Source organism: Triticum aestivum, chromosome 1A (assembly GCF_018294505.1).
Source record: "Triticum aestivum cultivar Chinese Spring chromosome 1A, IWGSC CS RefSeq v2.1, whole genome shotgun sequence".
In the NCBI taxonomy this organism is placed as follows: domain Eukaryota; kingdom Viridiplantae; phylum Streptophyta; class Magnoliopsida; order Poales; family Poaceae; genus Triticum; species Triticum aestivum.
Window position 1 is genome coordinate 291,794,369 of NC_057794.1, and position 6,685 is coordinate 291,801,053.

The following is a 6,685-nucleotide window of genomic DNA, read 5'->3' on the forward strand; positions in this document are numbered from 1 at the left end:
TCCGCGTAAGTATTCTGTCTTCAAAGTTTTATTCTTTCTTCGTGACTTTGTCTAAGTCTCTGCTTGCCCCTCTTGCTTCAGGGCTCCCCTCTCTCTTGAGAGGGTCACCGCCGCCTCCGTCATGGGGTCAGCAGAGACATCCGCCACCACTCGGTGGATTGACCCCGCTGCTGATCTCCGGGAGGCGACGGAGCGGAATGCGCGGGAGAAGCGCAACGAAGAAGAGGCCCTCCGCCTGGAGAAGGCGGAGGCCGACAGGGCGGAGGCCTCCGCCAAGAAAAAACTGGCGGAGGCCGAAGCCGCCGCCGCGGCGAAGCAGCAGGCCGAGGAAGCCGCACGCCACCATTCGGCGGTTCTCGTTACCCCGTTGAACTCTGCGCTGCCGCCTTCGGAGTTCATGGGGCAGACTAGGGAAGCCGGCGGGGAGAACCCCGTAGTGGAGGGGGAGGGCAGCAACCCCTCTACGCCGGATGTGGATGTTCCGCCGCCGCCTCCGCCGCTGTCTGAAGGTGCGTAGGGCGGGCAACAGGCAGGCCCTCCGGTGCCGCCGACCGAAGACGAGGCCGTGGCGAGGCTACTTCTTCAAGTCGGCTCGCCAATGCGCCGCCGTCTGGAGAAGGCGACTTCGGCGCTCCGCCCCCTGGAAGAAGGCACCGCCAGCTCGGCGATCCTAGATGCCGAGGCGACAAGCGCCGCGCCTACTGGGTGGGTGCGAGGAGGCGGCACAGGGCCGCCGAACCAGGCGCTCCTGGATGTCCAGGCGAAGCTTCGCGCTGAGGGCGACGCTCTCTAGAGTTGCACCAAGGCATTCCTGGCATCGCGGGCAGCCGTCCGGGTATGTTTTTTCCCTGTGGTCTTTGTTTTCCTTGTTCCTCTCTGTGGGGGCACACCAGCGCACCCACTGGGTGTAGTCCCCGAGTTTCGGGCTGGCTGCTGAGCAGGCAGCCCGGAACTCCAATTGATGAACTTTGGGTGTTAACTTTTTGTCTGAAACGTTCGTCGCAGGATTACCACAACCTCCGCGTCACTGCTTTCAACCGTAACATCGAAGAGCTAGGCAAGCAGACCGCCGATCTGTCGGAGAGCCGGAGTAAGTCCTTTTTTCCTTCTTCGCGGGGGCGCGTTGGCGCACCCGCAGGCTGTAGTCCCCGAGATTCGGGCCGACTGCTGAGCAGTCGGGCCGGATCTCCTCGGCGACCTTCTTTACTGATGACTTGACGCCTTCTTTCTTTCTTCTTCTCAGGGGCCAACGCTGCTCCGCAACAGCAGCTGAGCGACGCCAACTCTGCTTTGCGCGCCAAAGAGGAGGTGTGCGGCAAGCTCGCCATGGAGCGTGATCTGCTGGCCACTCAATTGGCAGAGCAGAAGGAGCTGCTTGTGAAGACGCAGAGGGAGGCGGAGGAGACGAAAACTGCCCTCCTGGCCGAGTTCGCGAGCGAGCGCTCCTCCTGGTCTGACAAGGAGGCGCTGTTGTCCTCCGGCTTCCATGAGATTGAAGACATCGTTGATGGTGAGTTTCTTTATTTTCTTTCTTTGAGTTGCCGACTTAAATCGTGCCGACTCCTGGTTTTTGACTTGCTTCTTCGTTTCTTCGTGTCTTTGCAGACTTCTTCCTGGGCAGTCGCAGGCCGCCATCCAAGCCATCGAGGCTGACCGTGAAGGTCGGAGGGCGGAGGGCACAGAGATTGCCGCCGATGCCCCCCAAACTCTTGACGAGCACATCCTGAGCATCAAGGCTCGCCTCCGGCCGGCTCACCGGATGATGCGCCAGCTTCAGCGTGTCGGTGCCCAGGCGATTGCCGCCCTGTGGATGGATATGCAGGCTCCACGCACCCCCAGCCTGACGGCCGACTGGCTAGAGGTCGCGGTTGGTCGTCTTGAGGCCTGGAAGGGCTCTTCGGCCCGAGCTGGAGCGCGCCGGGCCTTGGAGTTCGTCAAGGCATGGTATCCGGGGCTGGACCTAGACCGGCTGGCCACACTTTGGTCGGAGGCCCAGCCGGAGCTGGCGGCCGTAGAAGACGCCCTCGTCAAGCGTGCTGCGGCGATCGACGAGTATACCGACACCAGCATCTTCTTCCCCGAGCGGTCTGAACACTGGTGAACACCACATAGGCTCCATGCTCTTCAGGGTATTCATCTTGTACCACGCCGACAGGCCTGACAGCCGGCTGCTGGGGCGGAGGCGGAGGCGGCTGCCCAGCAGACGGGGGAGGCAGGAGGTCGTCTCCCTTGGCGATCCTAGTGAGCCAGTGGCACTTCCGGGTGGTGTGATTCGACGGCTTTGCGCCGCTGTGGAACTTGCAAGGTCCATCCAAGGTCTACTCATAGGAGAAGGCCGGCAACTAGTTTGGCTTGCCGCCTTTCTGTCGCTTGGGCGGGGGCTGCTCTTCTGGCTGCTGGGCTTCAACGGTCACGACCTGCCGGCTGCTGGAAGCCGGCTGCGGGGCCTTGCGCTTGTTGTCGCCCTGCTGTTGTCGCCGGCCGGCGTCTGCCGCCGGATTTCTTGGAGCTTGAGGAGCCACTTTGCCAGTTGTGCTGATTTGAATTTCCGCCTTGATGGAGTTGTCGGCCGTGGCGTACTTGTCCGCTATGATCAGCAGCTCGTCGAGGGTTTCTGGCTCGTCAAAAAGGAGCTTGTGCTTGAGGAGGGTGCCCTCTCTGCACCCGGCTGTGAAGTACTCGGTGGCCTGCACCTCGTGCACGCCCTCGCAGGAGTTCCGGAGCTCGGCCCAACGCGTGAGGTAATCACGAGTCGACTCGTCGGGGCCTTGCACGCACAAGGAGAGCTGACGAGGCTTGGGAGGACGCTTGTACGTGCTGGTGAAGTTGCGGAAGAACGCTTCGGTGAAGTCGACCCAGCTGTTGATGCTGCGGGGCTTTAGGCTGTTCAGCCACGTCCAGGCCGTGCCCTGGAGCATGAGCGGAACGTACTTTACGGCGACACGCTTGTTGCCGTTTGCTATGCTGACAGCCGTGGAGTAGTCGACTAGCCAGTCTTTCGGCTTCACGGAGCCGGTACACTTGGGCGTGTCTCTTGGGAGTGTGAACCCTCTGGGAAAGGGTTCGTCCCGAATGCGGAGCCCGAAACAAGGTGGACCCAGCTTGTCTTCTTCCTCCAGCGCTAAGGATCGGTGGAGTTGGTCGATCTGGTGGCGGGCGTCGTTCTCTCCAACTCCCTCTCGGCGGCCAAGGCGGTCACTGAGAGTCGGATGGTCAACAGGCGGCGGGGAGACTCGCCTCTCCTTGCGGGGAGGGGGAGGCGGACTACCTGCTGCCTGCCAGTTTGCCTCGTCATGGCTGCTACCTCTACCTGCGCCTTGCGCCGTCACCAGCAACAGCGCTGAGTCCCGCGCAGCAGTCCCGCTGCCGGCTCCTGCCACTCGGCCTGCTCGGTCTGGCTCCACCTCCTCCCCCGCAGCGGCGTCTCCCTCCGCTCCCCTGCACCCGCGTTCGCCCGTGTGCGGCTCCGCGTCCTCGCTAGCGGGCAAAGTCCCGCCTCGGTCGGCCGCGCCCCCGCGCCGGCTTACCGCGGGGCTGCGCCTCCTTCCCCCGTCTCTAGGTGGCCACCCCGTGCAGGTCGGCTCCGTCGTCCGGCTCCGCCTCGCCTCGCACCGGTCGGATCTCCTCCCGACCATCTGGCCGCACCCGGCTGACTTCACGCCACCCGACCACGCCCGGCCTCCCCTTCGCGCGCCCGCGGTGTACCGGCTCCCGCGCGGGTTCCCACACCCGACCCCCGACCCGTTGTTCCGGCTGCCTGCCGACTTCGGGCGTGCCGGCTGCTTGTTTCGGTACAGATTTTTAGTACTCTCCCGACCTGTTAGAGGCCACCCTAATAAGCGGAGATTGCCGGGAAAACGTTGCTCAACAAGACAGTAACCAACTCGAAAAAGGAGACCCTGGCCGGCTCCCCCAGCACCTGTCGGCTCGCCGCCTGCGCCCACAGGGCCGGGTCCAGCTCCTTCTGCGTCGCGCCGGATCCGGCTGCCCCTGTGCGCCCGTGGCTCCGCCCGGCCGCCTCGCTTCGCCCAAGGCCGGCTTCGATCGCGCCGCGCCGACTCCGCCTGCTAGTGCGTCCGCGGGCCAGCGTCCGCCCTGCCCGCGTGGCTACGCGCCCCGGCCACCCCGCCTCGCCTCAGACCCCCTGCGGGCTGGCTCCAACCACACCGCGCCAGCTGCGGCCCCGTCCCGGCCTCCCGCGTTGACTGTCGGGTCGCGGTACTTCGGCCGGCCGCCCCGCGCCGCCTGGGCCGACTCGCTGCTTCAGCCGACATCCACGCGCGCGGCCGGCTCACCGCTCTAGCCGGCGTCCGCGTGCCCGTCACCTCCCGCCTCCCTGCCTCGCGCCAACTGGTGCCCTTGCAGGACCGCCTGCCCAATGGCCGGCTGGAAGAAAAATGACAGCCGGGTAGAAAAAAGTTGGAGCCTGACTGTTAGAAAAGTCAATGGCCGGGTGCCAAGCCGGCTCCCCACTAAAACAAAAGAGGGTCTGGCTCCTCCCATGGAGTCGGACAGAAAGAGAGAAGAGAAAAGAAAGGGCCGGCTGCCCGTGATCCGGCTAAAAAAGCCAAGGGCCGACTGCCCACAGCCGGCTGGCGAAAAAAAAGGTGTGCGTCCGACTTCCAGATGTGCCTCCGACCGCTGGCTGCCTAGCCGGCTGCAAGGCGCCCGACTGCTGTGTCGGGGTCTGCCCACCCAGCCGGCTGAAGAAGAAAAAGAAGAAGACAAAGTAGTCACCGGGAGATCCGGCCCGACTGCTCAGCAGTCGGCCCAAATCTCGGGGGCTACACCCAGCGGGTGCGCTGACGCGCCCCCCGTGAATAAGAAGACAAAGTAGTTGCCGGGAGATCCGGCCCGACTGCTCAGCAGTCGGCCCGAATCTCAGGGCTACACCCAGTGGGTGCACTGGCACGCCACCACGGAAGAAAACAAGAGACAAGAGAAGAGTTTTGTCCGGCTACCAGTAGCCGGCAGAGAAAGAGAGAGAGAGAGAGAGAGAGAGAGAGAGAAGAAAAAGGCGTTGTAGACAACTCGCCGCCTGGCCGGTCGGGCCTAACCGGCCGGGACCCCCCTTCAAGCACTCGGGGGCTCGAAGGCTACACCCAGCGGGTGCGACGACGTGCTCCGCGAGCGCCAAGTCGCGCCGGCTGTCTTCGATGATCGCGAGTACATGAAAATCAATGTGAGCTCCTCGCACACATATTTTTGCATCACGCAAGCACGGATAACCCCGATCGATGCTCGGGGGCTATCTCCGCATTTTAATTACGGTTGCATCACTGTTTGCCCCGGCGCCAGCCAGAGTTGGCCCGGGGGCTGGCCGCTTGGCCTGAGACGTTAGTTCCCGCAGACGGTGGTACCAAAGGCCCACTCTTAGTCACATACCGCAGAGCGGCTATCCAACTAGAAAGAGTGAACGCTGGAGGCCACCCACGCGAAAAACGTCTGGGAAGAAAAACGGATCGGGTGATCCGGCTGTTTCCTTTACAAGTATCTACTCGGTTGAATCTGCTCCCAGACTCTGAGTACTATACACTCCACTTCGCGGCCCACTCTCAGCCACAAACCGCAGAGCGGCTGTCCAGCAAGCTAGAGCACAAGCCAAAAAGTGGAGGGAACATGAAAAAGATTAAGGGGGCTCGGAAGAAACTGAGTCGGCACCCTCCGCATAAAACTTGCAATGCTAAACCGAATACACGAAAATGGGGCCAACAATCCCTTCCCCTCCATCTCCCGATTAAAAGCACATGGCCACGAAGGTGGACAGCAGAACCACTGCGTTGGGGGTGAGGTGGTGCGGCTCGAGGCTGTAGAATTCGAGGAAGGACCGTTAGAAACTGCTCGCTGGCAGCCCCAACCCGCGCAGGCAGTGCGAGTGCAAGATAACCCGCTCGCCCTCCTGCGGCGCGGGGGAATCTCCCCCTTTGGTGCAAGACACACATGCACGCGATCCTTGTCGGGAAGCCGACAAGTCCGGCGGAGGAACTCAACATCGTCTTCATGAACTTCGGAGCCATCCCAGGTGCCGGAACGCACTGGGGGAGGCGCGGCGGCGGATGAAGAACTCATTGCGAGCTGTCACCGCAGCGTTCGCCGGAGCTTGGGCGTGCGGCGGAGCAAAGAAGAGAAGAGGAAGGAGGAGAGCGAGGAGGAGCAAGGAGGAAGAGAACGAGGAGTAGTGGGAAGGAGGGGCGCGCGTGCCCCCCTCTTCCCCCTACTTATAGCCCCGTGGGCTGCGAAGCCGAGGGGGCGGACGTGGGTATTTACTATGCCCACGACCCCACGACCCCCACGATCCACGTAAATTTACTGTGCGCAGTAACTCCACGGGAATCCCAACCGTCCACCGGGGCCGCAGCGGATCCGCTCGAGCGCCGAGGCGCGGTAGTGGCGGGCCCCGCCTATGGGCCTGTCCCGTCGCACGCGTAGGCTGGCAGGACGGCCTAGCCACGTGCCCTCGCATGACAGGCCTAGAATGGGCGGCGGCCAGGAGGCTTACCTAGCACACCACTTAAATCCCGCCGCGACGTTCGAAATACCGAGCAAGTCGAAATTGAGTGGGTCCGAGTTTAGCAAGTCCGACTCCTTCTAATCGGCCCGGCAGAAGTCAATCAAAGACCATGTGTTGAGCACCCGGAAAGAGAAACTGCTGAGGCTTCTCGGCCGATCATCCGCGGCGCCTCAC